At 33.8% G+C, this 27,025-nt stretch overlaps 1 protein-coding gene across 5 annotated transcripts in view; it reads right to left on the bottom strand.

The window, feature by feature from the left end:
* LOC143243965 (acetylcholinesterase-like) overlaps positions 1–27,025 on the bottom strand; it is a 115,453-nt gene that overhangs the window by 67,041 nt on the left and 21,387 nt on the right. For 2 of the 5 annotated variants that reach the window (XM_076487847.1, XM_076487846.1), the window contains exons 2-3: positions 24,900–25,016; positions 6,437–6,469 (exon numbers count right to left, since the gene is read on the bottom strand). The gene's annotated coding sequence lies outside the window, so the exon portion shown is untranslated. The other 3 variants (XM_076487852.1, XM_076487848.1, XM_076487849.1) reach the window with 3 other exon arrangements.

Raw genomic sequence — 27,025 nt, 5'->3', positions numbered from 1 at the left:
AACAGACTATTTAAACGTTAGTAGATCTATGTTTATTCTATACTCGCTAATAAACCAGAGCCATACAGTGCATCTGGCCAAATATGAATTCAGTGTCCATATTCACGTATGGACTGATACAGGACTAGATATTAACATAGCTTTAAGAAATATACAGAGCGTATAAAGAAACGGAAGAGTCCTTGCAGCGCTTTAAATAAAAACCACAAAAATGTTATAAATAAGCTGTTCTCGTGTATTTTTCGTCTCAGAGTTAGACTTCTGTTCTGACTTAGCAACCTTGTTTCTATGTCAGACAGTTAGGTTTCTATTCTGGCTAAACCTTTTTTCTGCCAATGTTCCTTATATGGAACACCGCTTAAAAAGTGCAGAAAATTAATATTAGCTGCAAATTTAATTCCAACATTACTTGCGCCTTCTGTGTATTGATAGCACGTGTCCTCATCTCTGTGAGAGAAATGAACAAAATTGGTTCAGCTTGATAAATACACAAAAAAAATTTAAAAAGCAGGTTTCACCAACACGCAATAATACGTGCCACGTAAAAATAATCGGAGCTTAACTAGTTATTGGTTGAAAATTCGAGGAAATATTCCATCTTCTATTTGTGGAACATTCGTAAGGTGGTGCCACTAGTAAATTTATTGTGAATTGGTTGTGATCATTAAGAAAGGAGAAAGCAGAAACAGTTCCAAATATCTGATTTATAGGTCATGGATACAAAATGTTTTTGTGGATTCAGAAGTACAATGACAGTAACTACAATCTAAGAGGCACGCGACAGAAGAACTACGAAGGTACCTACCATCCAAGAAGCACGTGATATTGAAGGATGCTCCAGACACACACTGAACATTATCATATTGCTTCCCATGCCGGAGACTCAGGCAGCCAAATAAATCATACTGAAGATGTTCCTGATGACGTGGAAAAAGAATATGAAACGGCGGGAGAGCTTGAAGTGGGTAAAGAACGGTGGTTTACAACAGTTTCAAACGAAACAAAGGAGTTTGATTGAGTGTCTGATTGTTTTTGAATTTCGCGCAAAGCTATGAGAGGGTTATTTGCACTAGCCGTTCATTAGTTAGCAGTGTAACTCTAAAGGGAAAGCAGCTAGTCATCACCACCCCCCGCCAGCTCTTGGGATACTTTATTGAATAATAAGATTGACCGTCACATTATAATGCCCCCACGGCTGTTAGGGCGTGCATGTTTGGTGTCACGGAGATTCGAACCCACGACCCTCAGGTTACGAATCAAGCGCCTTTAGCACCTGATCATGGCGGCAGAAACAAAGGAGAGAAGTGCCAATTGTCAAAGTAAAAGAAAGAATGAGATTTTGGTAAAACTTTTCTACAGCCAAAATTTGTTTAGCAGGAGATTTGCTGGAACTAGACGCGACTTCATCATAACATATTTGGGAAAAAGATATTTTTTGATGACATGTTGGACCTTATCACTGGACAAAATACATGTATGAGAACCGTAACATAAACAATCCGAACTTCCAATACTTCACAATAAGGTAGGTGTTCGCGACTTTATGGGTGTTCTACTGCTATCAGGATACCACAGTGTGTCTGAAGAGCACTATAATTAGTCAATTCAGCCTGACTTGGGCGTGACGGTTGCGTACAATAGAACGAGTAAAAACAGATTTCTTGAAATCAAGAAATACATGCATTTCACCAAGTTAGAATCTTGTTCAAGGAGACTAGCAGTACAATATGTTGAATGATAGCCTTTGTACGATGTTGTGAGTTTCATAAGTTGCTCAATAGGGATTGGTCCATGACATCATACTTTGATCGCCATAGTTTTCAAATTTTCAGTAGAGGAAAACCAATCTGGTTTGAATATAAAATTTAGAGTCTTTGTGGTAGTGATGGTTATCCCTACCACGTGAAGTTGTGCAAAAGAAGGAAGCAAAAGAACTTAAAGCAGCCACCCGACACACGTGTCATTACCACACTGTTTCATATTATTGCTAATTATTCGGTCGTCGAGAGGCACCAACTTTGATAATTGTTTTCATCACTAAGGGGTTACTTTGACCACCGTAGTGATGGAAGATGTACATAGCAAACTGGCACGACAGTTCTGTCGTAACATTTGCCAGAAACTGGACAACCCCAGTCCATGATGTAAAATGACCAGCGAAGGGAGGGGAGAAAAATGTCATACAACCGCACCTAATCAGTTTCTCCAACAAAGGGGCGGTGTTGACCTCATGGTTTGACTTTCAGCGTTCTACCGCGCAATGATTCATGGTAAAATTGGTTACCGGTCACTTTTTTCTGAATATCCTGAACGTAGCTATGATTGGAGTGTGGCGTGTTTACTGGGCAGTTGACCAGAGCGAACTGTCCAATCTGGATTTCCGACAGTAGGTGACACAAGGGGTGATCAAGTATTACGTCACAGGGCATATATCGGTGTTGTTGCCCTTCCTGATGATGGCATAAACCAAGTTTTGAGTTGCACATCGGTGCAAAATGTGCAAGAAGAACACAAAACATATGTGCAAAAAATGCAATGTTAGGGACAAGCAATGTTTCGAGATCTACTACCGCCCCTAAGTTCAGTGCCTACAAAGAACACATGATTTTATCTAGTGTAAATTTTAGTGGAATGGAAAACATTGAAGAGAAACATAAGTTGAAATGTGTTATGTAATAAATTTTGATTTAGTAAGTTATGAGGTCCCAGTTTCGCTATCTTATCGCTAACCTTTTATGTTACTTAAGTAGAACATGCTGTAACTCTGAAACTGAAAGTACTACAGGTCTGAGATTATATGTACACTTATATGTAAAAATAATCAAATAAAAATTGCGACAACGTAATAAATAGTTTATACAATAAAGGTTAACAACCCTTGTTTCAGGTGTTCTATGTTAGAGAGTTAGGTTCCTATTGTGACATTACAACCCTTGTTTCAGGTGTTCTATGTCAAAGAGTTAGGTTCCTAACCTGATTTACAACCCTTGTTTCAGGTGTTGTATGTCAGAAAAGTAAGCCTTAGAGTATTACAGAAACTTTGAGAAAGTTTTAGACTGAAAACAACAATGATAATTTAGGAAACACTTGACTGATTTAATCTAAAATCGGTCATGTTCCAAGCCAACTGTATAAAAAGCAAGTGAAATAAAGAAGCCTAAAGTATGCTAACATCGACAAAATTATAGATTTCCATTAACAGACAAGACGCAGTTACAGAGTTTGTACGTGACTACATCTACACTTTCTTAATTATCCTCTACTAATAGAAACACTCTCAGTGATCAGTATACATTCTATCAATCGTCAGTTACTGACGGAAGCAGCATATGAAATCTAGCTTATCGTAACATCAAAAACTAAATGACAAACGTATCTGATATTGTCAACTATATAGAGTCTTTTAACATCAAAAACTAACTAACAACGTATCTGATACTGTCAACTATATGGAGTCTTTTACGTTGTAATAACCGGAATTATATACTTTTCACTGGGTAGTATAGTGGTGAGTATCCCAGCTTCTCACGCTGAAGACCGGGATTCAATTCCCCGTCGGAGAGCAAGTGTATTTACTAGGCCCATCATGGCCAGGTGCTTAGAGCACTCAACTCGCAATTAGAGGGTCACGGGTTCGAATTCCCGTCACATCAAAGAGGCTCGTCCTTTCAGCCGGCCCGGCATGGCCAAGCGTGTTAAGGTGTTCGACTCATAATCCAAGGGTCACGGGTTCGAATTCCGGTCGCACCAAAACATGCTCGCCCTTTCAGCCGTGGGGGCGTTATAATGTTCCGGTCAATCCCACTATTCATTGGTAAAAGAGTAGCCCAAGAGTTGGCGGTGGGCGGTGATGACTAGCTGCCTTCCCTCTAGTCTTACACTGCTAAATTAAGGACGGCTAGCGCAGATAGCTCTCGAGTAGCTTTGCGCGAAATTCAAAACAAGCACACAATATAAACGTAACTGCAAAAACATTCCAAAATAGTTGTAATATATGTGATTTTCCAGTTTAGATTCAATGAATATTTAACATATATCTTGATAAAAAACAACAACTTCGAAACGTTCTTATACTGGGACGTGCAAAGAAACGTATATAGTTTCTGTGACAAAAAAAATGTCTTAGAAGCAAATCGAACTTTGTCGTGTTTATTTCTGAATCCTAGCTGACGGTACCCATTCAGAGATTTTGTCAAATAGAATTCATAAAAATATAAATTAACTGATTTTAATTTGCCTTCAACACAGAAAAGGAAACAATGAGCTACTTTCGTTAACGAGGTGTTTGCCGGTTATTTCCTGTTTTATATATATATGACACTTTCTTTCAAATTACAAAAATTCATTTGCTGCAGTGCGATCAATGCATCAGATAAAGATAAGAGAAACTGACTGATTTTTGTTTCGTCAATTAGTAAAACTTCAATATTTTATGAATTTTGTCTTCAGTGTTTGCTAAATTTATTTTTTTAAGCAGATAACTTTCGTCTCAATTTAAAACTATGTGCAAAAAACTGATTGTTAATTGCATTCGAGAAACGGGATCATTAAATCCGTGCAAAACTGACTTCATAGCAAATTTCAAATTCGCGTCCAGTATATAAATCGGATCTAAATCCCCAACTAAAAGTTCAAATCTCTTGAGATTTCACAAGTACAGCGTGAAAACTCAGACGTATAAACACTATTACTTCCTTCGTTATTATAAAATGAGAAATGGGTTTTAAATACACGTGAGCTAAAAATATATTCAAACATTTTTTTTTTGCCAACAGTCTGGCTATAATATTATGTCCTTTAACGTAATAGCTTTACAAGAGAATGGGATACGTTTTGTTTGTACTTATTAATATGTATGAGTGATTTTTTTCAAGTTTAGTACAATGAGAAAAATATCAGTACACCATCATTACAGTTGTTTACAATTCCGTTACAATAATAAAACTGCCTATCTCTACCAGCAGTGTAATAATACCATCAAGACGTTTCAATATCTATATAAAATAAATAACTAAATACAAATTAACAACATTTGTTTTTACGGTATTATATTTACAATTTAATTGTAAGGCCCAACATGGCCAGATGGTTAGGGTGCTCTACTTGTAATCAGAGGGTTGCAGGTTCGAATCACCGTCATAGTGATCACCGATGATCTCCCTGTCAGCTATGAGGAATTTATAATGTGACGGTCAATCCCACAGAGTATCCAAAGCGTTTGGGGTAGGTAATGATGGCTAGCTGCCTTCCCTCTAGTCTTTCACTGCTAAATTAAGGATGGCTAGCGCAGATAGCCTTCGTGTAGTTTTACGCGAAATCCATTTTTTTTCTCTCTGTTGTTAAGCGCTAGACAATACACTGTCAATGCTTTGCATGCCTTGGGCATCTATCATGCGCGAAGGATTTCAATACAGCATTTGATATTTATGGTTTTGTGTTTAGGAATTAAACATGGTAATACTTCCTTAAATTACATCGTTGAAATATCTTAATACTATACTTAATGTTACATTCCGAATATATAAAACCTGTGTTTTGAAATAAGTTCTCTACTCGCAACGATAGTTTGGTAAAATTTTCTGAAGTTGACCTGTTTGGAATATTACATTTAATGTTATATTGTAAATGAGCACGAATTCTGTGAACTTGATCTAAGAAGGTCGAAACGTTGTTCTGTAGTTTATTTTCATTAAAGTTTTCATACCCATACCAGCCGTCTTGAGAATACAGACTTTTAAAAATTCTGGCCTTCTGCACGTTCGAAGTGCTAAAAGCATTTTAACATTGGAAGACGAAGTGTGGTTGATGTTAATCTATGGCATACAGTGTGTACGTTTGATCTAGTTTCTAAATCAACATGTACTTAAATGAAGTGGACATTGAATTATAAACCTTTCAATTCACTACTAAAACAGTTTGCTAGGAAACTTACAGTTATTTCATATCTATAGAATTGAAATACGATTGTTTTTCAAGTTATTTATTTATTAGCCAGATACACAACTAATGGGTTTATCGCGTGCAATATACCTTGGAAACGTAATATTATCACATAAGACGAAATTTAAGAAAAGTTAAAAAAAATCATAACTAATTTCGAATATTTTTTCAATATATCAACTATCGTTCCAAAGACCAATAGGTAACAAAAAACCACAAGCTTTATTTATTGGATTTTTTTTGCAAAAGCTTTAATAGTATTTTTAATATAAGAAAAATTGTAACCCGTAAAGTTGTGTAAACTGTGTGAATTATTCTCCAAATTATTTGTTAAACAAGATCCTAAAAACGTATGCTAACAGTAAGATGTTATTACACTAATTTAGGGTAAGCGCGTTTAATGTCACGCTAATTTATATTTTACGACAAAAACCGTACATAAAGTATTTAAAATTAAACCCGTGTGGCTGAATTATATACTGAAGTACAAACTTACCTTAATTCATTCCTAGTTGTGTGAGACAGAATGCTGTGTGAAGAAGAAAGAAGATTTTTAAGGAACTTGTATGAACTCAAAAACCTTTCTGTTCTTAAATTCTGGTGACGTCGGAAACAGTACGTACACTTTACAAATAACTTATCCACGTAAAGTGTCTTTAAGCTTTAGACGAGAGTCATAAATTTCATAACGTAATTTTGTGATGTGTTTCACTAACGTTTTTTTTTTTTTTTTACAATTTAGTGTTCAGTAAGCTTAACCTTGCTTTTTGGTATAGAACTCTCTGAGGTGATAATGCTCTTAGGCTTTAGTGAAGTAAAGATAATTACGATACTGTTAACAATCAAGGCCTAAGTTCCCGCTAAAGTTGCGTCTGATTAACTTACCCTAGTGCTGCAAGAGAAAATTTGACAGTGTCTCACTCAGTCGCTAGACTCTTGTCAAAACCCTCCAACTTTGCGAGCCTAGCATCTCCTAACCAATCAGCTGGTCTGTCCAGTTCGCGCAGGTATTACCATAGCAACCAACGGTACTCAAGTTAAAAAACGGCAGAAGAATACTCGTGGTTACGAGAAGTTTTGTATAGGCAAAGCAACGAACAAATAAAAACAACTTTACAGCAAATAATTTTTCACACCAGTTGTGCATAGCAAAAAGAAAATATACAAATGGGTTCTTGGGGATCTGCGAAGCAAATCATTTTTTTCATGAAGATTACTGTGAGTTGCAGGAAGGTAAAACATCTGTGAATAATTCGGTTTACCCTACTCGTATCTTTAGGGCCCGGCTGGCGAGGTGGTTAAAGCACTCGACTCGTAATCTGAGAGTCGCGGGTTTGATTCCCCGTCACACCAAACATGCTCGCCCCTTTAGCTGGAGGGACATTATAATGTTACTGTCAATTCCACTATTTGTTTGTAAAAGAGTAGCCCAAGAGTTGGCGGTGGGTGGTGATGACTAGCTGCTTTTCCTCTAACTTACACTACTAAATTAGGGACAGCTATCACAGATAGCCGTTGAGTAGCTTTGCACGAAATTCAAAAAACGAATAAACAAATATATCTTTAGCTAAGTCATCCATCTATAAAGAAAACTACCGAGATATTGAATGGAAATGGTCATTCAAATACATCTTAAAGACTGCAAAACACCATATTATGCAACAGATATGCTTCCATACCATGAAGTTTATTTTATTTTAGAAATATTTGTTTTTAAACAAGAATCCTATAAAAGACGCTGTATTTGTCTTGGAACAACAAAGTAAGATTGCTATAGAATTTGCAAGATAGTTAATACCTTTTTCACAAACATACCGTTCGTTTTAACAGTCATTTAGAGAAACCACAAAAAAACCTTGAATGTGACTGGTTTGAATTTCGCTCAAACCTACACGAGGGCTTTCTCTGCTAGCCGTCCCTAATTTAGCAGTGCAAGACTAGAGGGAAGGCAGCTAGTCATCACCACCTACCGCCAACTCTTAGGCTACTCTTTTGCCAACGAAAAATGAGACTGACCATCATATTATAACGCTCCAACGTCTGAAAGGGCGAGCCTGTGTGGTGCGACCGGGATTTGAACCCGAGAGCCGAGTGCCTTAACCACCTGGCCATGTCTTGAGTGTGAATTTTATCAAACATTAAATAACTGGGCTAGCCTTTAGTTTAGTATCAATATAAAATCAATTGTAAAAATAAATCATAACAAAAACCTAGCAGGCTAGTCAACGTTGACTGGTTTATGATCTGACAGTACCTACTGTCAGTTTAGTATCCGTATAAAACTAACTATAATAATAAATCATAGCAAAAGCCTAGCAGAGCAATCAATATTGACTGATTTAAGATACTGGCAGCACCTGCTGTCAGTACCTACTGTCAGTTTAGTATCAGTATAAAACCAGTTGTAAGAATAAACCTTAGTAAAGTCCTTAGAATACTGCCTTAAATATATTATTGTATCACCAATAAGTAAATCAATAGGAATGAATTATTTCTTGAATGAGAACACAAATCAAATAAGCTAAAGCGGTTTTCGTAAAGTAATTTTCACCGAGTATTTACCGAATAGCTTCATGTATTAGTACTTTTGTCTGTGTTTATGCCACTGCTACACTATGGATTATGTATGCTGTGACCACCACAAGTTAAAACGTTATTTCCGTGGAAGCTTTGAATAAAAACTATCGGAGAACGCTCGGTTTTGGAACTGAAATTTCCCATTTATTAAGTACTTAACGCTGTGTTTGTCTTACGCAGAACTTCGGTTCATAGTTCCGTATGTGCATAAATGTATTACTCCTGATTCTGCGTATCGGCAATGTACTAAAACTGACTCGACCAGTTCAGGTAACACGTCAGCGTATTGTACTGAAATTCTACATTTTTAGAGCTATTTCCTGACATTTTCATTAATTGACTTCAGTTATTTCTTTTTAGCTAAAATTAAAGTAAGCATTTCCATAAGGATTTTTGTGTCACATCTGTCAGTGGTGTTCAAGGAAAGAAGACGCTAAATGAACATTATATATATATATACCATTTAAAGAAAGACTCAGCATCTTGTTCAGAAGGCAACAATGTCAAACAAGCCAGATTTGTTTATAAAGAATGTTTTGTACCCTAACGTTCTGTATATATTCTGTATTTTTAAAGTCCTCTAAATACAGTATCTATCATAATGTAGTCAAAATCTTATGTACGTCTTAAAGTTTGCTAGATACTGTGATTATCTTAAAATTCTCCATATATTGTATATAATATATCTTGAAGCTCTTTAGATATTGTGTTTATCTTGCATTTTTCTGAATAGTGTGTCAATGCTAAAATTTATGTAAACTTTTACCGACCAGTCATTTATAAATGTGTATAACTGTTATGTAGAATCTTAATTGTATAAACTAAAAAATATGTGTATCAGTTTAATTTATTAGGACTATTTTTTTTTTCATTTATAATCATCTTTATCAATCTGATAACAAATTTTCTCTAACCTTCACGAAATGTTATTATTCAGCAGTTTTACTTTTTTCTAAAAATATATTACATAGAAAAAACATAAAACTTCCGGAAAAATAAAATAAAAACTTACAGCATAACTGGTTTCGACATAAGGATCATACCAGGTAAAAAACCAAAACCAAATATAGCTTAAACAGTGCCTTCACAAAACATTATTAACTTTAACTATATTATCTTGTTTAAGCTCAGTTGTTACTGAATTAGAAATCACACAGTATCTTCTGGATGTTAGTTTTATTATAATCATTAACTGTGTTAAGCCTTTTTTTTAGTATGAAGACTATAATGTTTTCCACTTTGAATACCCTAATTAATTTATAGCTACACAGGATTACATCATAGTTGTAAAACGTCACGGAAACAGCCGAACGACCGAGAGGAACTTGAGTTCGAGGACCCGCATATTTTGTTTCATTTTGTACTCAAAAACTAAAGTGTCTAAAAACATGGCAACCACACAGGAATTATACCTAACTAAAGTATAGTTTCTAAGGCAATTATTAAATTTGTTGAAAATTCACCTTTAAAGTTGATGCTTGTTCAGGTGTACATCTGGTACAGGCAAATGTAAACACATGCAAGCACCAATATAGGTGCGAGTATTGAAGAAATGGAAACAGCTACTGAAAACAATGATTGAGACGGAACAATGATCAACGTAATTAATTTGCAATTACACATTTTGGCTGATTTAAAGGATGAAATTAATGAATTGAAGGAAGCTAGGCAACAGAATAATAATACTATCATTATTATTACACCGTGAAAAATAGCTAAATGAGGCTTAGGACACTATAGAAGGAAAAACAAAAATCACTTTACAATTACAAATGCTCAAGTTAGAATAATATGATAGGAATACAAGATATACCAGTTATTGAACCAATAATTATTTCGATAAAAATAAAAATGCCTGGTTTCGATCATGAATAACAACAACAAAAAAGAATTAGCCAGTTATTTTTATAAAAAAAATGTTTTATTGTTAAGTAACAGAGCAAGTACCTTCAGCTAAGAAATGTCAAGTGCTGTCAGAGAAAATGTAATGCTAATGAAAATATTACTGACAAATTTGAATATTTGTAAATATCTACGTACAAAAGCCAGCAATGACCAGCTTGTTAAGGGTGCTCGACTCGTAATCTGAAAGGCGCGGGTTCGAATCCCCGTCACACCAAACATGCTCACCCTTTGGGTGGGAGCTATAATGTTACGGTCAATCCCAATATCCGTTGGTAAAAGAGTAGCGCAAGAGTTGGTGGTGGGCGGTGATGACTAGCTGCCTTCCATCTGGCCTTACGCTTTTAAATTAGGGACCCTTAGTGTAGATAGCCCTCGTGTAGCATTGCTCGTAATTCAAAAACAAACAAACAAGTAATACTTGTTATAAAAGAAAATAATTCACCAACATTTTAAAGTCAGTAAATAATGAAAAATGAAGTCGGTTATGTGGAAATTGAAAATCAATCATGGCAATAATTCTACCAACAGAAAACTTCAAATCTGATGGAATGATTAAGGAATAAAAATCCATTACTGAATAATTAGGTTGTGATTTTTATATAGTACACATTAATATTTAAACAAACATCGGGGTAAATTTATTATAAGTTTTAATTACTTTCTAACAGTGAAAAAGTATTCGTTTTTATCATGTTTTGTTCAATCATAAATATAATATAAGTGTAGTCGTAGTTTTTAGTCTTTAATATAATAAATTTTGTTCAAATTAATTGCAACGAAGTTCCAGTAAAAACCACAGACATATGGGTCGAAAATAAATTTCCTAATTTAAATATTCTGACAAATTATAGACCTACAAGACGTAGTATATGAAAATAGTTATTACTTATGTGAGATATGAAGATATAAATATAAAAATAATAGCGAAACTGAAGCTGATGCACATTTCGCCACCTTGGCAGGATTCATATGTTACATATGTACCACACTGAATACAAGGTATCCCCTGTAGAAGTACCACAGATAGGCAAATAATGTTAATGTTTTTTATACACTAAACTGCTTCCGAAAAAAAGAACATAAGTACCAATACCAATGAAACGTAACGATCTCAAATACAGATAATCGAACAGTGTACTTTCTATTTGAAATTGTTTGTGAAACTCAAAGTGTTATTAATCGGGTTGATTATAGAATGTCTTCAGGTGTTAATGACATGCAAAGAAATGAATTAAAACAATATAATAGATCGTTTACGATTTTCTGAGACTGTTAAGTATATTATATGAATTGGGCCACTTACCTAAGACATTAAAAACCTCAGTTATGAGGTCAGTATTTAAATATTAGAAAACTGGCAATGATAATTTAAGTACAGTTCTATTACAATGTATTAGAAAGTTATGTAGCTAAACTGATCAGTACAATTAAACATAATTGTAGAATAAAAGTACGATAAAGTTATTTAGAAGACTTGTCTTATAAATATGTTTGTGCATTGCTTTTATACCAGATAAGGCCATTTACTGAATACGTTTAATATTTATGGTTTAAGAGGTCTCTTCTTATAACAGTTCTGTCCCGGAAGCTATTCTTATGTGTATCTTCTATAAATTATATTGTTGGTCTGCGTTTAGGTAGCTCCATCTATTCATATGTATGTGACATTTATCTTGTAATAAAGATTCACATGTGAAAAAGTCTTTTGCAAAAAATATTGCAGGTTAAGTGAGTAAATGTTTTAAAATACATGCTAGTTATTTAAATAGTAAGAAATGTGAGTTAGTTTGTTTCCATCACAAATGTAGGAATTAATATTCCTACATATTAATGTATTAGTTATCAGTATGTACCAACTTGTAAATGTGTTAGCTTAGAAGAAGGTTGATCTACAAAATATTTAGAAGTAGCTTTAAATGAAACATTTTCAAGACACACACAAAACGTATGAAACATACTAGGATCCTAAACCTATCTGGTTTGGTATTTTTGGAATTTCGCGCAAAGCTACACGAACGCTATCTGTGCTAACCGTCCATAATTTAGCAGCATAAGACTAGAAGGAAGGCAGATAGTCATCACCACCCACCGCCAACTCTTGGGCTACTCTTTTATCAACGAATAGTGGAATTGAGCGTCATATTATAACGCTCCCATGGCTGAAAGGGCGAGCATGTTTGGTGTGACGGGGATCCGAACCCGCGAATTACGAGTCGAGTGACTTAACCACCTGGCCATGCCGGGTTAAGCTTATCTAACATATAGCATATGATAGTTTCTGCTACTAGGATATATAAAGTGCTTTTCAGAACAATTGGACAGCCAATACGTAGTTACAGGTTATCTATTTATGAGAAAAAATATGTTTATGTCAATTACAAAAATTCGCTTGTTAGTTTAGCAATAATTTCCCAGGTTTATCACACTATAATTTGTAACTCGATTCCCGATTAAGAACAAATAAAACTTCGAAGCTTATAATATTGAGCATATAAACTATTATATGAACAGTTTACTTAAGTAAAATTTGGGAAGTAAATTATTTTGGGGATTATTACCTGTTATGGACTTATATGAATAAAACATAGTAATATACTTCAATTGTTATGATAGACTGAAATAAAAATGTATCATTTTATCCAAACTATGTTGGAATCAAAAGAAGGTACGATATGCAAAACCTTTAAAATAGCTGTAAGAAACAAATTAAAAGTGCCAAGTTCCATATATTTTGATAGTGCAAAACATTATTTTTGTTTTAGTGTTTCTGTTTTTGAATATGTTTTGAAAACGTATAAAATAATCGGTAACTTTTATTATATTTATTTTATCATACAATATTAAATAAGTGCACTCGTATGTATCAATGCTCACCGTCAATAACCTGTATTTGCCGGGTAATGTATAGATACAGGTAAGTGAAACTTTTCAATGGTAAATTAAGTTAAGGAACAGAAAACACTCAACTATGTATAAATAAACATAACCAGTTCTTCTTACTAACCTGATCTAGAAAATGGTGACTTCAGAGCTTACCAAACGACCCGAGAGAGAGAAGCAATATTTCTTAGCGATGCACATAAAAAAATTCGAACGTGCACTGGTTATAAATTCTGATAAAATTATTATTATTTTTACAAGTCTGTAACCTTGAGAGATCTATAAATCATTTGAACGAAAAACTCTTTTAAGATACAAGATAGTAAAGCGTAAGCATGTTACGTACGCTAAAAGTAAACTTCGAAAGTCGCACGTGTAATTTATAAGATCTAAAAGTTCGTTATTTTAAGTAAATATTCGTAATAATTTGAGTTTATGTATTTGAAGCAGGTACTTGAAAACGTTATTTTTTACCACGACAGATGGCGTACATAGTTGATTATTTTCTTACAACCTGTGGATAAACCAATTAACCTTAAGTCCTTTTAAGAAATGACTTAAACTCATTTAAAAAGTCGCACTTGGACGCATTACTTTTGAAATGATCGTTATAGCAGATGGTAACGAAAAAAATTCTTCTAAGATGAGCTTTAGTGTTTTAAAAATATTTTGTTGAAAAATTATAGTTTCATTCATGAAGTGTCTTTCCTTTGAGAAGAAATATTAACTATGCATCTAGTTTTCAAATTATTTTTACAATGTAAAATGAAAATAAAGTCTTGCACCATTAACTATAAACTGTATTTCCTTGTTGTGTGGTACATAATCAATGATTTGCTTGAATACCATATGCTAAATCTAACTCTAGTCTGTTCAGCACTTCATGGCCAGATAGTTAAGGCTCTCGACTCGTAATCTGAGGGTCACCGGTTCGAATCCCAGTCACACCAAACATACTCGATCTTTCAGCCGTGGAAACTTTATAATGTTACAGTCAATCCACTATTCTTTGGTAAAAGAGTAACCCAAGAGTTGGCGGTGGGTGGTGATGACTAGCTGCCTTCCCCTAGTCTTACACTTCTAAATTAGGGACAGCTAGCGCAGATAGTCCTCGTGTAGCTTTGTGCGAAATTTAAGAAACAACAAAACAACAACACCTCACAAATCAAAGGTTGATTGGCCTCACAACGCTTGTAAGCAGACTTTTACCGACGAAGGTATTTAATGTCCTCGTCGAAATACTAATGTCCAAAGTTAATTCACTGAAGTTGAACGGCTTGTAATGTTCAAAATCCATAAACGTTCCTGGTCAAATTTTGTAGTTTCTTCAGTTAATAAGCGTTAATCACGATTATTGCTTCCGAGTCTTTTAGTTCACTGATAGTACTTGATCAATAATAGCAATATATACCTGTCTCTCGCCTAGCTAGCTTTTTTTACGAATAACGCAAGATTTTTTAACCTTCAACTATGTTCGAAAACACGTTGTAGAGTCATATATCATTAATTCTTGCTCTCGAGAATTTTTTGCAAATTTATAGAATAGGCAGGACTTGCGCAATACTCATTAAAAATATACGTATAACAGTAAATCAGTTACAAGTTTAATTTGTTTGTTTGAGGTTAAGCACCAAACTACACAATGAGCTATCTGTCCTCTGCTCATCACGGATACCGAAAACCTGTTTCTGGCGTTGTAAATCCGTAGACACAGTGCTGTGCCACTGGGGACAAGTAAAGTGAGTTTTCAGATGTTCCAGTGATCAGGCCTAGTGTTAAGCTTCGTAATTAACCATCAAGCTCCTAATGCTTTAAAATTCTACCAACTTTTCATCTTGAAGTTTTTTATATACAACTGATTCGTGTGGCTTCAAACAGTAAAGAAATAAAAAATATTTAGAAATAACCCACGGCCATAACGTTTTCATAATTCATAAAAAGTTTTGAGCTAAAGTGTAAATTAAATAGCACCGATTCTCGAGGTGTAATTTTTCATTAATTATTGCTAAGGATAACATTAACGCTAACAAAAACTATACTCTTCTGAAACTGAATCTGTAAGATTATAAATCTTTACTTACTATTCAAACACGAAATCTATTGTAGCACCTATATTTGGAAAGATTTACAAAGATTACACGAAAATGGAACTTATTTACGAAATAAAGAGGCAAAACGAGTAAATGTGGAAATATTGTTTATAAATGTTAAATTAACAGGGTAGACACGAAAATATTATATTATTATTAACTTAAATGTAATTTTACCAGCTATTCGAGTCCCAGCATGATCATGTGGTTAGTGCGCTCGACTAGCAATCTGAGGGTCAAGGGTTAGAATCCCTGTCACACTAAACATACTCGCCCTTTCATCCGTGGAGGGCGTTATATTACGGTCAATTCCCCTATTCGTTGGTAAAAGAGTAGTCCAAGAGTTAGCGCTGGTTGGTTATGACTAGCTGCCTTAGGGACAGTTAGCGCAGATATCTATCATGTAGCTTTGCTCGAAATATTTTGGTTATTTCTAAACGTAAATGCATGTGTTCTACATGATTAATGACATTTTAAAATACAAGGTACTATTCCATTAATATTTACACCTAACAAGTTTTCATGAGAATAGTGTTAAGCGATCCGTAATAATTTGCTCATACCACTTCTACTTGAGTGTAATTTATTTTTTTGTGTGTGTCATTAGAAATTCCTTGTAAGACTAGACATTCACAAGAGGCTGTGACTGAGGCTTGTTATATAGACCTCGTTTCCTATCGTTGATGTGATCCAATGATTATTTAGAGAATTGATTAAAATTGAAGAAGAAAATCGAATTTTGTCGTTTTTCATTACACTAGAATAACTATGTCCATTAAACATTTATAACCTGAATGAGCGACCTACTTTTCTGGCTGTAAGCTATTCATCCTGCATGAAAAATACCCAATAACAGAAGTGGAGAGAAGGGTGGTATCTTTTTCACATTACATGTGCAGTAAGTACTTTTATATCCACGTGCCTGTTGTCGATCATCCAATTATTTTATCACATTACATATGAAATCATGTAAAATTATATGTAATATGCGCATAATACATTCCACTTCCCCATTCTCCAGCGCGTTATTTTGTGCTATTAGATAGACGGTTGGTGTTGTATGGAATATATAAAAGAATGAAATACCTTTTCTTCCTTAAGCCAGAACGCTCAGCTTTTTTTCAAAACAAAAATTAGCAAAGTTTTCCAATAATATCATTACATACTGTATACTGTTCTAAGACAGACAGCAGTTATGAATAAGTTCTGCACAAACACAAGGAAACATTAAAATGACATAAATTAAAATACAATACACACCAATCTAGACCAACTGGTTAAATTCAAAATTATATAAGTTTAGTTCTAAGCAATACACTAAGTTTACTTTGAAAGGCCGTTTTAATAGAATTTTAATTATGGGAAGGACACGATTTTTAATGTTTATTAATGAAAGGATAGAAAAACGAATAGTGAAAATAATTCGTCAGATCACCAGTCGATATCCTTGCAGTTTAACGATGTTTTCGATCATAATTCTAATAATAACTCCCTTGTCCTGATTCTTAAATTGAAAGTAATTTCTCGTATAAGGTAGCCATACAACATGTAGTTTGTTATTAATAATTATATATATAAAAATCTATGTAATATGCCGTTTATTCTTCACAAACTTGTCAAAAAAGTGTATTTTATTAGGAAAATTAATTTTATTCCAAAGATAACAATAAAAAACTTTCATTTTCTATTTAACGTTGAGACTGTGTTTGTCATTCTACATACATTCACACAATAGTGATTTAATCTATTTTTAAAGTTTTTTTACTTCTCTTTTTAACAATCTATTTATAACAATACTTGTCGTTTTTTAATGAAGCATAAAGTTACACAACGGTCTATCTGTGCCCTATCAACCACGGGTATTGCAACCCGCTTTCTAGCGTTGTAAGCCGATAGACATTGTGTTCATAGGGGATAGTGATACTCACTTTTTTGGTTTTGTTTTTTTTTTTACTTTCGCGCAAAGCTACTCGAGAGATATCTGAGCTAAACGTCCCTAATTTAGTAGTGTTAGACTAGAGGAAAAGCAGCTAGTCATCGCCACTCACCGCCAACTCTTGTTCTACTCATTTACCAACAAATAGTGGGATTGACCGTTACTTTATAACGCCCCCACGGCTGAAAGGAAAACATATTTGGTGCGACGGTGATTCGAACCCGAGACCCTCAGATTACGAGTCGAGTGTATCGTATATAGCAACAAGATTAGGATATAAATACCGGAATCAATGTATTAATGAGTTTTCAGTGATTGAGTTGATTCAGTGACAGTTAAGAGTGATTGGTTTTGAAATTCAATTAGAGTTAAGAATGTGATGGTTAATGTGTCAGTGATTGTATGTTTTGTATTTGTTAATTAGGCATACGTTAGTTTGGAAGTTGTATTAAACGTGACAGAAGTTAAGGAAGAAATAACTAAATTCATTATTTTTAATGAACTTTAATTTTAATTGATTTTATCAAATGATCCAAAAAACACGTCCAACTACAGAACACACTTGATTAGTTTGAAAATTCGATCGAGCCATTTAAATTTATTTTGATGCAAGCAATTTGAAAAGTAAATTATAACATTGATAATGATGTAGTTTTAACGTTGAGATCATTGTATAATATGGAAAAGTATAACAAATGTGGTTACACATGTAAACAGTATCTACAATAAAAAACAAATAACCTATTAATTGTTTGTTTGAAGATAAATACAATGCTCGCAAGAGAATATGAGGGCTTTGCCTATGACTTTTATTGAAACCTGATTTATAGCGTTGTAAATCTGCAGACATACAGTTATGCAACTTGGTATCGCCTTATATACAAGTTGTAACTAGTCAAATCGCAATGGTGTTCAACAAATATACTTTATGTCTATTTTCAAACTAATTAACGAAATTCAAACAACAATAATTTGGCGTTAAAATACTTATATATTATTTAAGAAAAAAAAGGAGATTTCGTTTTTTACACTTTTGTGTAAAACCGCTAGAGGGCGGTCAGATCGTTACTTAATGATAATGGAAAACAATCGCTTACACAATTAGTAGTAATAAATTAACTGTAATAGTTTATTCTTCTAATTTTTATTGATCACTACACTTACACTTCATGCACGATTCCTGTTCATTGTTTGCTTTATCGAATTATTTTCTACAAATTGGTTCAACAAATTATTTTAAATACGAGTTTTTAATGCTGAAAAAACTTGATTTAATATTTACATGTTCTTATAAGCGAGGTTGAAGCCACCTACATTAACGGATCCAAAATATTGGACACTTAGGACATTTATACTTGCATACATTGTTTGAAGGTTTGAACATAGGTATTGCATTAACGAACCTAAAAAATTATTGTAACCTGTATTTAGGTTTAAAAACAGCACCTTAAATCAACTTCTGAGTAAGCTCAGTGGCAGAACCTGTATAGTTAATTTCTCATTACAGTTGCTGGTTTGCCTGTGTATTGTAATTTAAAAGCAATGTTCTACTTAGTAACTTTACAATTTCATGGATTAGGATCTTTAACACCATTTAAATAGTCGCAATTATTTGATTTATAATTCGTAACGGAAATACATTTTAATTCTTTAAAAATATGAAGAGCATCATCCACATATTGCAAAAGTTATAACGGTCTGAACGGATCTAATTGGTATTCTAGACCACTTTCAGCATGTGAAACTAATCTGTGTAATCATACATGCACAGGAATTTTATGTGTTTTTAATATACTTGACATTCACAGCCATTTTGGTCACGTGCTACTGATCTACTTGACCATAACATCCATAGCCATTTTTATCACGTGATAATAATATGCTAGATCACACATCTACAGTCATTTTTGTGTTACTAACCTACTCGACATTCACAGGTATTCGTGACAAGTGCTACAATCTAATTGACATCAGTAGCCAATATCTTCACGCACTACGGATCTGACAATAAATGAAAGCACAGTTGGCAATAGTTTATAATAATAATCGACTTGTTTAAAAAACTTATATTATATTCTAACAATGTTACTTGAATTTAATGAAAATCTTTGTCTAGTGAAAGAAGTGAGATATACAGCATACTTTGACAGACTATTTTACAATATTCAGTAGTCAATTAAAGTAAAAAAATATTTAAATATCACTTAGTCGATCAAGCCATTTTGGGAATAAATTGTTATTAAGCTAATCTAAATGTTCAAATTAATCCTTTCGGATGTCATTGTTAATCTTCAAAAACTGACTATTCCAGCTCTTTTATTATTACTGAAGGTTATTTATGTACTAAAGTTTACAGCTGATATGCCATGTTGGTGAGGGAATTTATTTTACAACGATCTTTTGACCTGTTTATAATGACACTTATTGCTTACCAACTCAGTTAATTTACGACAATATATTATTTGTCTTCAAAACAACTTAAAACAAGAAAGTGTAAGCGATTTAAGAGTATAAAATAAGATTCGAAAATATTTATGAGTTTTATTTAGTGACCAGCGCCCTCTATGTCAACATTGTGGGAAGTCGAATATTCAGGACAAGCCCATACGTTTATCTTTAGTCTTCGTGTTGTTGTAGATATATTTTCATTTTTGTTGGGAATACGTTTGGTGTAAACAACATATACTTTAGTATTATTAAGTACTGTTGTAGGCATCGACAAAGTTTCCAATTAAATGACGTACCGAAAAATAGTACCCTATTGAATTTCGTCTTTTAAATACTTTCCTATACTGGAACCAGTTTAATTTAAAATCCTCTTAATAAAGCTACGTTCTGGCAATATATTATTATTATTTCACTTCTTCCATGAAACGACGTGAATAAACCGATGCAGTTCAGTGATGGTAACGTTTAGTATATATGTTTTTGATGTATGTTGTTCACTCACAATATGTGTTTATTCAGTGATAGTAACATTTAATATATATGTTTTTGATGTATGTTATTTACTCACAACACTTATTTATTCAATGATGGTAACATTTAGTATCCATGTTTTTTATGTATGTTATTTATTCAATGATGGTAACATTTAGTATCCATGTTTTTTTATGTATGTCATTTATTCAAAACACTTGTTTATTCGTAATTCTTTTCAAATGTTTGTCCTAGATCATTTTTAGCGCCATATTGGTAGCAGGCAATTCTTCGTCTCGAGTTAAATTATTCTTGTTTTTTTCTGTGCAAAGCCACACAACCGACCATCTACGCTTTGTCTATCGCGAGAAATCCAAACCCGGATTGAAGCCTTGTAAATACGTAAACATTGAATTATGCATAATAGAATACAAATATGTTTGAAACTTTTTAAAAGGTAGGAAACAAAGCTTTTTTTTCCATTACAGACATTGTTGGTAGGGCGTCACATTCCACCAAGATTGTGGGTTTGACCCATTCTGATGGGTTCTGGTATTGAACCAAAACAAAGTATAGCTGAAATTTTATCATTCGTTTCTCTTTCCAAAATACTGAAATCCACATTAGACCAGTAAAGAATATACGATTAAAATCGTTAGTAGTCTGTTCGTGGCGTAAAATCAGATATACACTCATTATTTTAAAAGATTTGTTGTTGGAAACGTATATAGCTTCATCTAAGAATACTTTCTGACTCAACACTTTTTAAATACTGTTTTACAGCAACAATAATTCTGTTAATGAATATTCAGAAAACATAGAGATTACAAATATTAAAATACCAGTAAAATGGAAAATTAAACTATATTATTAGTGGAAGATTCACAAAGTGTAGACAATACACTGGTGTTTGTTTTATCGTAGACCCTTCGATAGTTCAGTGGAAAGACTGAGGCTTATAAACTTAAATATTGGGTTTCGATATTTGCGACGTTTCGAGCATTGATAGCTAATCGTGTTGCTTTGTGCTTAACAATAAACAGACTGTATTATATTAAACAGCTTAATTACATGAATGTTATTCTTTAGTTAAATGTTTTTAAAACATCTGCTGAGTTAACAAACATTATAGTAACGTAACTGTGTTGGAAGAGACAACCAACGAGTAAGTAAATCACCACTTTCTAATTTTGAAACCATTAACTTGTTTTCATACCAATCGCACGGGTGGAGTCTTTCACACTGCTTCACATTTTGCGTTGTCAGACTCAACCACTTATTTGAGTAGAGCTTCGAAAGTTGAAAATAAGAAAAGGAAAATAAAAAAAAATTTTTTTATCATTTAATAGGGAAAATGTGAACACCATAAAATTAGCCTAAATTCTAGCTGGTCAAAAGTTTAAGACCACACTGAAACGAAGCGTTAATTGGTAAACACGTAACTAAACTTAGTCATTTTTGTTCAACCATTAGCGTTGTCAACATCTCCCACTGACAGATCCTGTGTTACATTAGGTAAAAACATGGCAAAGGCTAAATTTTGATAGAGTTTGAACGTGGCAGAATTGTCGAGCTGCAAAAGCAAGGTCTCTCTCAACGTGCCATCGCTGGTGAGATTGGGCGTAGTAAAACTGCTGTTGCAAATTTCTTAAAAGACCATGAGGGATAAAAAACGAGAATTTCAAGTGGTTGGCCCAAGAAAATTTCGCCGGCGTTGAGCAGGAGGATTCGACGGGTTGTCCAGGAACACATCAGCCGATCGTTGAACCAGATTAAGGCCCTTACGAACGCAAAATGCAGCTCAAGAACAATAAAACGGCATTTACGAGAGAAAGGCTTTAAAAACAATAAACGTCTTCTTCCACAGCACGAAAGAACTCGGTTAAATTTTGCTGAGAAGCACCAAACATGGGACGTAAAAAGTGGACGAAGGTTTTGTTCTCTGATGAGAAAAAAATTAACCTAGATGGCCCACACAGCTTCCAACGTTGCTGGCACGATAAGGATATCCCACCGGAGACATTTTCTACTCGACAAAGTGGAAGAGGTTCCATCATGATCTGAAGTGCTTTCTCCTTCCATGGAACAATGGAGCTTCAGGTTATATAGGCGCGTCAAACAGCCGCTGGCTACATTGGCATGTTGGAGAGAGCATCCTTATTGACTGAAGGCCCTCGCTTGTGTGGAAATGACTGGACCTATCAGCAGGACAACGCTGCAATCCACAATGCCCGTAGGACTTTTTCATGGCGAATAACCGGATTCTTTTGGACCATCCAGCGTGTTCGCCCAAACTGAATCTCATTGAAAATGTTTGGGAGTTGATGGCAAGGGAAGTCTATAGAAATGAACGTCAATTCCAAACAGTGCACGATCTTCGTGAAGCCATTTTCACCACTTGGAATAACATTCCAGCTAGTCTTCTGCAAACGTTTATATCGACCATGCTAAAGCGAACGTTTGAAGTTATTTGCAATGACGGCCGTGCAACTCACTACTGAAACCTCTTGTTGGGTATTTCCTACCCTGTTTAGGACTTCTTTTTGGTATGGTCTTAAACTTTTGACCTGCTAGTATTTAGGCTAATTCCACAGTGTTCACATTTTCCCTATTAAATGCTAAAAAAGTTTTATTTTTATTTTCCATTTTCTTATTTTTATCTTTCGAAGCTCTAATGAAATAAGTGGTTGAGTCTGACAACGCAAAATGCATATTTTTTCTTTATGTTCATTGGTCTTAATATTTTGGCCAGCAGTGTACATAGAATCCATCAGTAACGAGTGAGACTAAATACAGTGCCGATGTTATTTTTGTTTACAGTTTTTTGTGTGGCTCGCACTTTAAAATAGACAATGGTCATCAACAAAGTAACTGATCAACAAGAAAGTTGATACAGCAGCTGTTTTAAACAAATTCTATAAACGAGTGGTCAAACTTCAGTTGGTAGTTCTACAGTTAATTGTTCTCTGAGCAGATATATCAGCTAAACATTGCAGTATATAAATTTATTTACTTACTAAACCAAATATGTGCTATTTGATACTCACTATTATATCTTACTTGTAACCCTACAATGAAAAAATGACGCTACGATAAACTATCACTTCAATCTAAGTTTGAATAATACAATAAATTTATAATTTACATATATTATATGACCAATTCTGTGAAAGGATTTTAAACACATGAAGAAATAAACATTAAGACAAGTAGAATTTTAGTTTAGACAGAATATTACAGGACGATTAACAGCGTTACAATAGTTTATAAACGTTTTGTATAAATACAAATGTTAAAAATAAAAGTTAATTCTTCAAATTTGGCCCTCACTGTATTGGATGATAAAGGTTTGAAGTTTATTTATTTGTCAACTAAACAACACTTGATATAGTCAGAAGCACCTGCTATCTGAAGTAACCGAATAGCATGACTGATAGAAGTCATTTCTATAACGTACCTTTAGCTAAAAGTGCAGATCTGGTTTGATATGTGTTTTATTATTATTATTATGTAAGAAACATAATGACCAAATCTAATTGAAAATTTACTTTCTGTCCAATTTTGGTTTGGTTTATTTTTAATTTCGCGCAGAGCTACATGAGGGCTGTCTGCTCTAGCCGTCCTTAATTTAGCAGTGTAAGTCTGGAGGGAAGGCAGCTAGTCATCACCATCCACCGCCAACTCTTGGGCTACTCTTTTACCAACAAATAGTCGGATTGACCGCACCGTTACTAACTCCCAGGGCTAAAAGGGTGATCATGTTTGATGTGACAGGGATTTGAACCCACGACCTTCGGTTCTGTCCATTTTATTTATGATGTTCGGTGGCAGATAATTTAACTGAGTTTAGAAAAAGATTGGATGAATACATAAGTATCAGTGGGTGGTTATAGTTGAGAGCTGGAAGAGATATTTTTAATGGGCTAAAAACCTTTTTATATGCCTTCACAATTTTACGAAATCATAAAAATTTTACGAAATATTCTAGTGGAACTTATTGGTCATGTAGTGAATTTGTGTTATTTTGTATAAATATATATGATTAAAATTCTAAAATGGAATAATAATATATTTAGATGAAAGTATTAAATCTGTTTTACTAAATTACTTCAAATAATCATGGGTTCAGCGCAGCCCAGTATTTAACATATCGGAATAAATCTTTGGTTTCGAAGTTCCTTTCTCGTGACACACACACACACACACACACACAAATATCACATTCTCCACTTTTGGGTTGTGGATTTTTTTGTAAGAATGAAGGTCAAACCTCACTTTTCATTCTGGGAAAATAGCGCAAGAGTTTGCACCAGGTGGTGTTGAGTAGCTGCTTTCCTACTTGAAAAACAGAAACTACTAGTGCAAGTAGCTTTAGTGTAGTTCTGCGAGAACTTCTACAAACAAACAGTGATTCTGTATTGTTAGTTTCAAGTCAAAAGCATGAATAAATTGTAAGTTTTCTAAAAATAATTGAATAGTTATAAAAACTCAGTGTGAACTTAGTAAATATTTAATCAAATTAGGGTTTTTTTGTTTTGAATTTTCACACAAAATTTGGGGTTTGATTTTTAGTGGTAGACATTGCTTCTAGCTCAGTGTGTCTTGGCTCTGTAAGAAACATAATGACCAAATCGGATTGAAAACTTACTTACCGTTACATTATAACGTCTCCATGGCTGAAAGGGAGAGCATGTTTGATGTGACGGGGATTCGAACCTGCGACCCTCGAATTGCGAGTCGAGTGCCTTAATGATCTGGTCATGCCGGGCCTAATAACATGGCAGAGATAAAGCCAAATAACAAAATAACAAACATTAAAGGAATCTCTGGCAATAAACTAACAAAGAGAAAAAGACAAAAATATATGTAAGAAGTAAGGAAATAACTTTGGAAGAAAATATCTCCCGCAAACTTAATTTAAGCTCAATATATAAAATATGCAAAGCTTCAAAGTATAAAACCTTTGACAAGTGTAAACAAAGCCAGGGTTTTGCAAAAGAAAAAGTGTTTTGAAAGATAGGTTGAAGACTTATCAGGAAAGATTAATTTTATAATAATTACCAATGTTTTCGTTAACCCAAAACTTTCGAAACGCCCAAAATGTTGTTTTTGTGTTGATGAAAATTATTCAAGAAGAAAATCTACTTTTATTCAGGACCATTCTACATTGATCTGTATTGGTACTGTAGGAATGGTTTTTGGATTAGTACTATAGGATTGGTTTTGGATTCGTACTACAGGATTTGTTTTGGGTTTATACTATAGGATTGATTTTGAATTAGTGCTATAGGATTGGTTATTGGATTTGTGTTATAGGATTGGTTTTTGGATTAATACTATAGGATTAATTTTGGACTAACACTAAAGGATTGATTTTTGAATTAGTGCTATAGAATTGGTTTTTGGATTAGTGCTATAGAACTGGTTTTGATTAGTGCTATAGGATTGGTTTTGGATTAGTGCTATAGGACTAGTTGTTACATTAGTGCTATTGGATTGGTTTTTGAATTATTACTATAGGACTGGTTTTTGCATTAGTGCTATAGGATTTGTTATCAACATGGTCATAATAATTTATATTTTTAGTACTTTGCCCTTTAACTATTTCTTGAGATTTTTTTTGTTGAGGTCTGATCATGCATATCTAAGTCTATAGGCCACTGAAGATCAAGACAGTGAAAGTGGTAACAACGAGAACAACATATTCTATTATTTTACAGATTTGTTGCAATCTTTTGCTGAATTTCTATTGTTTCAGGACGACCTTTCTTTCTGATCAGTTTAACTTGAACAGGAAACTCTTCGTGACGACATCTACAATATTTGCATTTCATGTATATGATTCAATACGTCACATTTTCTAACTTTGCGATGGCATTTTTACATTATATATTTACTAGTTTAGAAATAAAACAACTGTTGTACGAATAAATTACTTTGCAAAAATTATTGATTTTCACTAAAACCTTGACAGAAACGTAGAGAAGGACTCACCTCAGGATCACAGATTTCTCCATTAAAGATGTGATTTAGAGAAGTGCTGCTAGTATACAAGAATTTGTTAGTGAGGGTTTATTCACATCTCTTTTTAATACAAAGTTGTCATCGACTTATTTCCTTTTAACAAGAGGACTCGTGCTCTAAATAATTTTCTTATAACAGACCCAATTGTAATGAAATATTGATAGGAACATTCCCTTATCATGTTGAATAATCGTTCGAAGTTTCATCCCAATCAGACCTTAACTGTGGGAGTTTTGCGGAGAGGCGGACATTCGCGTCTTGTATATTTTTAGATTCATAAATTTTGTAATTCACAGATAATGTGTTTCGTGTATATTTCCAGAAGGAACTGGGTTTCACTTCAAACTATATTCAACGAATAATGAGTATACCACCCTAGTTGGATTGTTTTGATATTTTATTGGCTACGGTCTTCTGTTACATGACAGAAATAAATTCCAAATGTGTAAACTAAGCATCCTGATAAAATTTTCGTAAAATCATTCAAGCAATCTTAGTTTTAAATATAATCACGAATTTTATTAAGTGCTAATTCAATGAGCACAAAAAATAAACAATATTTTAAATTTGATTCGACAAACATAATTCTTCCCTCCGATAGCACAACAGTAAGTTTACAGACTTGTAACGGAACACTTTTAAGGTTCAATGCTCACCCCTATTCAGTGGCAGAACGATATGTCTGCAGAATTGCAACACTAGAATCCGCGTTTCGATACCAGTGGTGGGCAGAGCACAGATGGCTTATTGTGTT

This window comes from Tachypleus tridentatus, chromosome 2 (genome assembly GCF_004210375.1).
Source record: "Tachypleus tridentatus isolate NWPU-2018 chromosome 2, ASM421037v1, whole genome shotgun sequence".
Lineage (NCBI taxonomy): Eukaryota > Metazoa > Arthropoda > Merostomata > Xiphosura > Limulidae > Tachypleus > Tachypleus tridentatus.
The sequence above is the reverse complement of the archived record's forward strand: the minus strand, read 5'-3'. Positions and strand labels throughout refer to the sequence as shown.